Below are 12,237 nucleotides of genomic sequence, written 5' to 3' on the forward strand. Positions count from 1 at the left end.
CGACGTGTTGGTGCAAGCTCCGAGTCTGGGGTACGTTTGTACAGTAGACCAGGTCTCCCACAATACCACAATCGAAGGTGTCAGAATGCCCAGGGCATCAGTATGGGGTCAGCTCCCGCTCCGCCCTTCTTGAGGCAATCAATGGAATGTCTGAAAAGGGAGAAATAATTTAATGGTTGAAACGCCTGGAGGTAAATGAAGGTTTATTTCAAGCTTGATAGAAAATGGGAGTTGAGTGCATCCTTCGTTTTTGAAGTACGATCTAACAACTGTTAGTGGTCATCGTGGTTCAAAGAGGAGATAGAGTGCTCAAAAATTCACAAGGTTAAATAAGTATATGTTATACGAAGGTTTATATAGAAAGGAGCAGAGCGCATGCTAGAAGCATAATGTGCGCGTGTAATGCAGTGGCGGAAACCTGTGTGTATGTACACTTAGTAACGAGCTCACTACACTGTACTTAAAGCCAATGCCATGTGTCTGTAAGGCAGCGCTGCCCACTGGCTCAGGCCTACAGTATGGTCCAGCAGGTCCTTAAAATGAGACAGATGTGACTAAATGAGGTCACATCATTACGCCGGGCAACATCGCTTTTTCGCACGTGCCCACTCAGGGTGATTCACCCCAGCCCTCCTGCAGCATTGTGCTCAACAGGTGTCTGTAGGGCAGCGCTGCCCATAGCCTCAGGCCTACAGTATGGTACAGCAGGTCTTTAAAATGAGACAGAGATGTGACTGAATGAGGTCAGAGATCACATCATTACACACGGCAACATCGCTTCTTCACACATGCACACTCTGGCTGATGCATCCCACCCCTCCCGCAGCCCTGTGCTCAAGAGGTGTCCGTAGGGCATGGCTGCCTGCTGGCTCAGGCCTACAGTACGGTCCAGCAGGTCTTTAAAATCTGACAGAGCTGAGATTGAATGAGGTCAGAGATCACATCATTGCACAGAGCAACATCGTTTGTTCGCACCTGCGCAGCCAGGCTGATGCACCCCACCCGTCCAGTCGCACCACGCTCAATTGGAGGCCCTGTGCAGCCAGGCGGCTCTGCTTACCTGCTGTCATTGTGTGAGCAAAAACTACAGGCAGCAGTGCTCACAATTCACATTGAGTGTTGATTGCAGGATAGTGTACACTTCATGGTTCCCTTTTGTAGACGACGGGTAGTAGGGATCACAATTTAGAGCCCGTGTTGATTGCCAGGATTGTGTACACCTCATGGATCCATTTTTTTAATGCGCATTGTGATATGCGAGGTGGATGCGGCCATATCACCTGAGGCAGTGTGGAAGAATTGGGACATGTGGCGTCGTCGTTGTCCTATTTATACATACTCAAAGTGGGCTGGGCTTGCGTACGCCAGGTCAGCATAGGGGTGTGAATAATTATTCCAGGGATCTGGGCGTTGTTCAGTTCCTGTATGAAAGGGTAGGGAGGCCTTCAAGGGATATATTTCATAGGAGAGATGAGTTGTTCAATATGCTTGTGGGATAAAGTTAAATACCCAATAAATCAATCAAATAATTCAATACACACAATCAGTTTTGGAAAACACATAAAAACATGTAGACATAAAAGCAACAAAGCAACAAAACACAAGGGTGTATCAAAAAAAGAATTTTATCAAGGATTTCATTAGGTCAGCAGTAAATCAAAAAAGCAGGTCAGGAGATGCTGATAAGAGTAGCATAGTGGCAAATAATCAATAATGCAGCAAAACCTAGAAAAGACATCTATCTCAAAACAAGAAGTGAGTCAAACACTGTAGAGATAAGATGTAGGTCGACGTTTCGGTCTCTCTACAACATAATTATCGAGACCATCTTCAGGACTGTAGTCATTAAAACACTGCTGTAAGCTGTGCTGTAATCTGTAACATAAATATTAACAAATTACAAATCTATTCTATTTGAAAGCCATTACTCCATACACCCCAGTGACAAACCTAACTACGAAAAAACGTGACTTAAACAAACTAGACATAGCTGACAATATGAACACATTTAGACTACAGGAATACATAATTCACTTAGAATGGACAGACACTATGTATAAGATACAAAACTAAACAATATATATCTACATTGTGACATTTTCAAAAGAACATACATTGAGCAGAATGCATAATTAGTGATGAGTTCACATTTTCAAACTTATTATAGAGACCATTGAAGAGCCTATCTTTTTGTTGGGGTAATGAATACCAACAAATAGAGTGTAAGTTGCAAAATTAATAAAAAAATAATATAATCCAATATTCAAGTGTTGGCTTGTACATCATAAGTATGTCGCTTTCTTACTTTAACAAGCCTAAAGAGATAAGGTTATAGTAGCTAGGACAGATCCATTACGTGCAGTGATTATCAATCAATGTAGATGTTTCACAAACGTACCTAGATTAAATGGGTTACCACAATGTTGGTCTCAAGTTGAAATTGCGCGTAGGACACCAAACGGATGCCTGCATAAAGAACCACGTGCTTAATATACATATCGTGGCAGAGAGATACAAAAGATGGCACATAGTATGGAGATATTACCCACTAGAGGAAAAGCGTCCAACTGAAAAACGTGGCTCAAAGATAATTCGATTCTGGATGACAGGTGGCTCAGCAAATGAAGTCTGAATACATAAGGAGAACAACTATCAATATAGTGTCATTCTGAGAGTTATGTTAGTTATTTCTAACCTTGATTAAACCCACCTCTATAACATAGAAGGTGTGGACCGTGGATCCTTTTTAGCGTTTAAAATATGTGCACATCGAGATTCAATCTGCAAAGAAAGGGACCTGCTTAGTCAAGTGTGAGCATTGGAGAAGGGTTTAGAACTAAAATAAAACATTCCAAAGAGCATAACTACCTTGTGAGTAGACGCAAATATCCAGTTGTAATTACTGGGCGATTTTGCAGTCTCTTTGCGTGGTTTTCTGTAAAAATCAAAATATACCAAAAGCTCAGTATCACGGTCTGTGGAGAGACCTAAATGAGCGATTTAACACAAGCCTTAGCTAGCGCATGGAACTTACCTGGAATTTGAAAACACGGGTCAAAATCTATTCGACAGGAAACACGGGGAAAGCCGAGTTAGCCGCGAGCAGTAAGCCTCCCTATTTGAAGCTAGGTTTGGAGCGCGAAGTAGGACTACGCGCATGTCTGTTATTACCTAAATTTGTAAGCGCCATCTTGGAAAGGGTAATATACGAAGGGCTTGAATTTATAACTAAACCAAGTGTTATAACCTTTAAAAAATATTATCGAATGTTAGGGTAAAGTCCTTAGGGTCAGGCGTTTTTTATATATGACCTAGTTAAGGTACCAGTTATTTACACATACAAACGAAGAATAAAAAGTTTGAAAGTGTTGTAGATTATACTTTTCACTGTATATACTGCAGGATAAAAATGAGAAGATATCTGACAGATAGGTTGGTGAAACATCGACATTTTAAACTTCATGAAGACACAATCTCAATAAACATGTCAAAAAGAATTATCTGCGTATTTTTAGAGTTTGAGAGGTACACATAACAGATACCAGAACTGCATGTTAGGTTTAAGCAAATTATCTAAGATAAGACAGCGAGAGCATGCCATTCTGTGGCGGAATTCAAACCCCTTCTGACAGTATCAGTCAGGCAGATTAGTTTCCCTTCTCTTAATGAGAGGATTCTATCGACATTGTTATGGCGTGCATTAGGTCGAATGACTTCTAACACCCACCAAAGCATGTCGGTTTCTTTATGCCCCATTCGCAGATAATGTTCGACCAGTGGGGCATTCTCCTTCTTACATCGAATCCGTGATTGATGTTGTAAGATACGTTTTTTGATAGGCTGTATCGTTTTGCCTAAATAATGCAATGAGCAGGGGCATTGAATACAATATACCACATTGGTGGTGTTGCAGTTGGAAAAGTACTTGGCACAAAATTTGATGCCATTAATCGTGCATGTTTTCATAGTTATTGTGGTTGTACAGGCTGCACAATTATTGCATTTGTGGTGGCCAGTTAGAGGGACAAGTTGTCTCATATTATCTACGACATTCTCTCGGGTGGTATTTTCGTATGCATGGATAAGTCTGTCCTGTAGGTTAGTTCCACGTTTAAACGTGAACAGTGGTTTCTGAGCAAATTCTGGTAGGGAGCGGAGTAGACTCCATTGTTTGGAAACAATTTTCTTGATCGCGTTCGAGTGTGTGCCAAACGTTGAGACACACACTATGTTGACCTTCTTTTGTTGTTTATTCACAGTTAATAATGACTGGCGATCATTGTACCATGCCCTTTTCATAGATTTTCGTAGCAGTCTAGATGGATAACCTCTTAATCGGAGTTTTTCTTTCAGTTTGCGTGCTTCACAGAAATAATCGTCCTTGTATGTACAGTTCCGTCGTAGACGGAGAAACTGTCCAAACGGTAATCCGTCTTTAAGGGCCTGAGGATGGTGACTGGTGTAGCGTAGCAAAGTGTTCCTAGCTGTCTTTTTGGTGAATAGACTTGTGTAGAGAAGGTTATTTGAGTCTACTTTAATCATGATGTCTAGGAAAGGCATTTCAGCAGTGTCTTGTTCAAGAGTGAATTGTAGATGCGTGTTCCTGGAGTTAAGCCATTCATGAAACTGGAGGAGCTGATCAGCCGATCCTCCCCACACCATGAACACGTCATCTATGTAACGTAGCCACTTCAGTATGTTACTAGAATAGGGATTAGAAGAATGCCAAATGTGTTGATCCTCAAAATTGGCAACATAAATGTTCGCTATATCAGGGGCAAAAATAGCACCCATAGCCACGCCTTTTCGTTGTAAATAGAACGTGTTTTGGTACAAAAAGAAGTTTTCGCACAAGGGAATTCTAATGCACTCCATGATAAAGGAGGACGGAACAGAGTGTGGTCTGGGTCTGGATTCTAAGAGTGTGTGTAATAGTTCCAGTACTTCAGTCTGTGGGATGTTTGTGTACAAACTTTCAATATCCATTGTTACGAGTATATTGAAAGCAGGATCAAAAGAAAAATTCTCAACTTCATTTATCACAGCTGTTGTGTCTCTTATGTATGATGGGCGTTCTATCGCAAAAGGTCGAATAAAAAAGTCAGAGTATGTTGCCAGTGGTTTCAAGATGGAGTTACAACCCGAAACGATGGGGCGACCTGGTGGATTTATAAGATCTTTATGCACCTTAGGGAGCATATATATTGCTGGTATTGTCGGTGTTTTGTTTACCAGGAAGGCAGCCTCCTTTTCGTTCAACCAACCGCCTTCTAGTCCCATTTTACTTAGGGCTTGAATTTCTACTGTCAATCTTTTAGTTGGATTGCTGGCAAGTTTCTGATAGTGAGTGGGGTTTGAGAGTTGTCTCATCATCTCTAGGTCATATTTGGACCTTTCCCACAAAACTATGCCACCGCCTTTGTCTGCGGGTTTTAGCACAGTTTGGGGTAGGTTCTGAAGGGTTTGTAGTGCCAACTGATGTTCCTTGGGTAGATTCGATTTATATCTACAGGGTTTTTGAAAAAGAGACTCAATTTCGATGAGTGTGGCATTTTCGAAAGTGATTATATCTTTGTGTATCATTGTGTTGGATGGGTAAAAGGTGGAAGGATTTCTCAAACCCGTAAATCCTCTATTGGGATCTGTTGTTGAATTTGCAAAGAAATTTTTTAACCGCACAGTTCTAAAGAAGCGGTATAGTTCCAATTTGGTCTGGAACAAATCATTCTTATATGTAGGGACGAAACTAAGCCCATTTGAAAGGACTGCCACTTCCTGTTCAGATAGATTGTGTGATGACAGGTTGAAAATGGGTATCGTTTGATCCTCATTTACCACTCGTAGTATTGATTGCGGGTCCGACAGAACCCTGGGGTATATTGCCTGCGGAACCATCCCCGCCTCGATTGTTGAGGTCTCCCTGGTGGTCTGGAGCCTCGTTGGTCCTGTCCTAAAAAAGGCTGATGCGATGTGGAAGGTTGTTGGTCCTGTTGGTGATGGTTCAGCAAACTATCAAAGAATTTGAGGAGTTTAATTCTCAGAAAAAGTGCGATAAACTTCAGAACGACATCAAGAGATACAACAAAGAAAGAACGTATCCATACTTGAGAAAGGATTTTTATACCTCTCAAGGTCCCAATCAACAGTCAACCAAAAGGGTTAACTTTTCAGACACTGGTTCTGAGTCAGGTAGTGAAAGATCCTTTAACACTAACCATCACCAACAGGACCAACAACCTTCCACATCGCATCAGCCTTTTTTAGGACAGGACCAACGAGGCTCCAGACCACCAGGGAGACCTCAACAATCGAGGCGGGGATGGTTCCGCAGGCAATATACCCCAGGGTTCCGTCGGACCCGCAATCAATACTACGAGTGGTAAATGAGGATCAAACGATACCCATTTTCAACCTGTCATCACACAATCTATCTGAACAGGAAGTGGCAGTCCTTTCAAATGGGCTTAGTTTCGTCCCTACATATAAGAATGATTTGTTCCAGACCAAATTGGAACTATACCGCTTCTTTAGAACTGTGCGGTTAAAAAATTTCTTTGCAAATTCAACAACAGATCCCAATAGAGGATTTACGGGTTTGAGAAATCCTTCCACCTTTTACCCATCCAACACAATGATACACAAAGATATAATCACTTTCGAAAATGCCACACTCATCGAAATTGAGTCTCTTTTTCAAAAACCCTGTAGATATAAATCGAATCTACCCAAGGAACATCAGTTGGCACTACAAACCCTTCAGAACCTACCCCAAACTGTGCTAAAACCCGCAGACAAAGGCGGTGGCATAGTTTTGTGGGAAAGGTCCAAATATGACCTAGAGATGATGAGACAACTCTCAAACCCCACTCACTATCAGAAACTTGCCAGCAATCCAACTAAAAGATTGACAGTAGAAATTCAAGCCCTAAGTAAAATGGGACTAGAAGGCGGTTGGTTGAACGAAAAGGAGGCTGCCTTCCTGGTAAACAAAACACCGACAATACCAGCAATATATATGCTCCCTAAGGTGCATAAAGATCTTATAAATCCACCAGGTCGCCCCATCGTTTCGGGTTGTAACTCCATCTTGAAACCACTGGCAACATACTCTGACTTTTTTATTCGACCTTTTGCGATAGAACGCCCATCATACATAAGAGACACAACAGCTGTGATAAATGAAGTTGAGAATTTTTCTTTTGATCCTGCTTTCAATATACTCGTAACAATGGATATTGAAAGTTTGTACACAAACATCCCACAGACTGAAGTACTGGAACTATTACACACACTCTTAGAATCCAGACCCAGACCACACTCTGTTCCGTCCTCCTTTATCATGGAGTGCATTAGAATTCCCTTGTGCGAAAACTTCTTTTTGTACCAAAACACGTTCTATTTACAACGAAAAGGCGTGGCTATGGGTGCTATTTTTGCCCCTGATATAGCGAACATTTATGTTGCCAATTTTGAGGATCAACACATTTGGCATTCTTCTAATCCCTATTCTAGTAACATACTGAAGTGGCTACGTTACATAGATGACGTGTTCATGGTGTGGGGAGGATCGGCTGATCAGCTCCTCCAGTTTCATGAATGGCTTAACTCCAGGAACACGCATCTACAATTCACTCTTGAACAAGACACTGCTGAAATGCCTTTCCTAGACATCATGATTAAAGTAGACTCAAATAACCTTCTCTACACAAGTCTATTCACCAAAAAGACAGCTAGGAACACTTTGCTACGCTACACCAGTCACCATCCTCAGGCCCTTAAAGACGGATTACCGTTTGGACAGTTTCTCCGTCTACGACGGAACTGTACATACAAGGACGATTATTTCTGTGAAGCACGCAAACTGAAAGAAAAACTCCGATTAAGAGGTTATCCATCTAGACTGCTACGAAAATCTATGAAAAGGGCATGGTACAATGATCGCCAGTCATTATTAACTGTGAATAAACAACAAAAGAAGGTCAACATAGTGTGTGTCTCAACGTTTGGCACACACTCGAACGCGATCAAGAAAATTGTTTCCAAACAATGGAGTCTACTCCGCTCCCTACCAGAATTTGCTCAGAAACCACTGTTCACGTTTAAACGTGGAACTAACCTACAGGACAGACTTATCCATGCATACGAAAATACCACCCGAGAGAATGTCGTAGATAATATGAGACAACTTGTCCCTCTAACTGGCCACCACAAATGCAATAATTGTGCAGCCTGTACAACCACAATAACTATGAAAACATGCACGATTAATGGCATCAAATTTTGTGCCAAGTACTTTTCCAACTGCAACACCACCAATGTGGTATATTGTATTCAATGCCCCTGCTCATTGCATTATTTAGGCAAAACGATACAGCCTATCAAAAAACGTATCTTACAACATCAATCACGGATTCGATGTAAGAAGGAGAATGCCCCACTGGTCGAACATTATCTGCGAATGGGGCATAAAGAAACCGACATGCTTTGGTGGGTGTTAGAAGTCATTCGACCTAATGCACGCCATAACAATGTCGATAGAATCCTCTCATTAAGAGAAGGGAAACTAATCTGCCTGACTGATACTGTCAGAAGGGGTTTGAATTCCGCCACAGAATGGCATGCTCTCGCTGTCTTATCTTAGATAATTTGCTTAAACCTAACATGCAGTTCTGGTATCTGTTATGTGTACCTCTCAAACTCTAAAAATACGCAGATAATTCTTTTTGACATGTTTATTGAGATTGTGTCTTCATGAAGTTTAAAATGTCGATGTTTCACCAACCTATCTGTCAGATATCTTCTCATTTTTATCCTGCAGTATATACAGTGAAAAGTATAATCTACAACACTTTCAAACTTTTTATTCTTCGTTTGTATGTGTAAATAACTGGTACCTTAACTAGGTCATATATAAAAAAACGCCTGACCCTAAGGACTTTACCCTAACATTCGATAATATTTTTTAAAGGTTATAACACTTGGTTTAGTTATAAATTCAAGCCCTTCGTATATTACCCTTTCCAAGATGGCGCTTACAAATTTAGGTAATAACAGACATGCGCGTAGTCCTACTTCGCGCTCCAAACCTAGCTTCAAATAGGGAGGCTTACTGCTCGCGGCTAACTCGGCTTTCCCCGTGTTTCCTGTCGAATAGATTTTGACCCGTGTTTTCAAATTCCAGGTAAGTTCCATGCGCTAGCTAAGGCTTGTGTTAAATCGCTCATTTAGGTCTCTCCACAGACCGTGATACTGAGCTTTTGGTATATTTTGATTTTTACAGAAAACCACGCAAAGAGACTGCAAAATCGCCCAGTAATTACAACTGGATATTTGCGTCTACTCACAAGGTAGTTATGCCCTTTGGAATGTTTTATTTTAGTTCTAAACCCTTCTCCAATGCTCACACTTGACTAAGCAGGTCCCTTTCTTTGCAGATTGAATCTCGATGTGCACATATTTTAAACGCTAAAAAGGATCCACGGTCCACACCTTCTATGTTATAGAGGTGGGTTTAATCAAGGTTAGAAATAACTAACATAACTCTCAGAATGACACTATATTGATAGTTGTTCTCCTTATGTATTCAGACTTCATTTGCTGAGCCACCTGTCATCCAGAATCGAATTATCTTTGAGCCACGTTTTTCAGTTGGACGCTTTTCCTCTAGTGGGTAATATCTCCATACTATGTGCCATCTTTTGTATCTCTCTGCCACGATATGTATATTAAGCACGTGGTTCTTTATGCAGGCATCCGTTTGGTGTCCTACGCGCAATTTCAACTTGAGACCAACATTGTGGTAACCCATTTAATCTAGGTACGTTTGTGAAACATCTACATTGATTGATAATCACTGCACGTAATGGATCTGTCCTAGCTACTATAACCTTATCTCTTTAGGCTTGTTAAAGTAAGAAAGCGACATACTTATGATGTACAAGCCAACACTTGAATATTGGATTATATTATTTTTTTATTAATTTTGCAACTTACACTCTATTTGTTGGTATTCATTACCCCAACAAAAAGATAGGCTCTTCAATGGTCTCTATAATAAGTTTGAAAATGTGAACTCATCACTAATTATGCATTCTGCTCAATGTATGTTCTTTTGAAAATGTCACAATGTAGATATATATTGTTTAGTTTTGTATCTTATACATAGTGTCTGTCCATTCTAAGTGAATTATGTATTCCTGTAGTCTAAATGTGTTCATATTGTCAGCTATGTCTAGTTTGTTTAAGTCACGTTTTTTCGTAGTTAGGTTTGTCACTGGGGTGTATGGAGTAATGGCTTTCAAATAGAATAGATTTGTAATTTGTTAATATTTATGTTACAGATTACAGCACAGCTTACAGCAGTGTTTTAATGACTACAGTCCTGAAGATGGTCTCGATAATTATGTTGTAGAGAGACCGAAACGTCGACCTACATCTTATCTCTACAGTGTTTGACTCACTTCTTGTTTTGAGATAGATGTCTTTTCTAGGTTTTGCTGCATTATTGATTATTTGCCACTATGCTACTCTTATCAGCATCTCCTGACCTGCTTTTTTGATTTACTGCTGACCTAATGAAATCCTTGATAAAATTCTTTTTTTGATACACCCTTGTGTTTTGTTGCTTTGTTGCTTTTATGTCTACATGTTTTTATGTGTTTTCCAAAACTGATTGTGTGTATTGAATTATTTGATTGATTTATTGGGTATTTAACTTTATCCCACAAGCATATTGAACAACTCATCTCTCCTATGAAATATATCCCTTGAAGGCCTCCCTACCCTTTCATTCAACTACCCAAGCCCTCAAGGGTTTAACTGGGTTCCTCACCCCCTGCTAATCAGTTCCTGTATGGCCCGGAAGTGTAGTTATGTGTGTTTCTTTTGTATTTTTGACCTTGCAGAGGGTGCAATTTAGATTAGTGTAGCACGTGTTAGGAGGGCGGAAACTCTCGTTAATGAGATGATGAGATGAGATGAAAAGATTGAATGGTTAACATTACATGACTTGTCAAGGTTGTGGATATGCGCAGACACGCATGTCAATGGTGTGCGGTATTATTGAAAGTGTTGCTATCGCGAAGAGTACACATGTGAATGTGCTCGGATGGAGGGAGGATCAGCAGTGAGGCTACGTCATACACAGTGATAACACTCATTACAGTCAAACAATGCATGTCAATGTGAATCTGAAAGTCTCACATATAACACACTACTATATTGGTAAAGCCTGACAATAGAGCATACAGCAAAAGAAATCTACACATTGCTGTTTACTGTTTGTCACATGTGATCTAGGATGTGAACTCTGCCCGTGGTTCCTGATACTTCTTAGAGCCATGAATACCGAGGTTGAAAGGGAGCACAATAATGTGCACACAGCAGGGGCATCGTGTAACACATATTTGTTTTTTGATGGAACGTTTGAGATGCATGGCACGTGGAAGGCTAATGTACAGAGCATGAATATTGATCAGGATGATCGTTGCATGTTGTGTGTAGTATAAGATATGTGTATACAGGAAAACACTTTTCAAAAAAGCTTTCTAAGCAGAAGAGGTGTCTCTCATCAAACGCTGTAGAGAGAATGAGTAAAATGGGCCGGGTCGTCCAACTGTTACAATGGGAAATGTGATGAACCAATCACATGCTTTTTTTTAAGGTCACATGACAATTGCGCACCGAGCGTGCAAGGAGGCCACACCCGACGCAATTTTGACAAAATATATTTATCATAATATAAGTTTATTACAGTTAGAAATATATAAATGTTTAAAATATTTTAGATTATCGCTTGCTCTCATATACTGTTTAAAGTTATTTAGATATACTTTTGAGGGGAAAAAGAGGTAATGGTGGACCCGGCGCAATACTATACGTCTGTGACGTAACACAAGGACTGGCAGTGTGTACTTGTCGCATACGCAAAGCACAGCGGGCGTGACCCCATACTTGCATGACGTAACGGGTGGCTTGATACTGCGTGCCCATCGGATACCAAAGTAGCAGCTGGGGTGACATTCATGCGTATATGATGTTACATGGGATGTGGTGCCACAAAGTCATCGGAAACGGAATGCGCGTCATTTATGAATTTAGCAATATGGCGGACAGGAGTTGTGTGGTGATGGAGCTTGGTACGCTACCGGTATGGGAGTGCAGTTTTCTCCCCCCCAAAAAAATATATATACATATTTTTGGGGGAAGATATAAAACATTACATCATTTTTAAAGTAA

This window comes from Lissotriton vulgaris, chromosome 4_1 (assembly GCF_964263255.1).
Source record: "Lissotriton vulgaris chromosome 4_1, aLisVul1.2, whole genome shotgun sequence".
In the NCBI taxonomy this organism is placed as follows: domain Eukaryota; kingdom Metazoa; phylum Chordata; class Amphibia; order Caudata; family Salamandridae; genus Lissotriton; species Lissotriton vulgaris.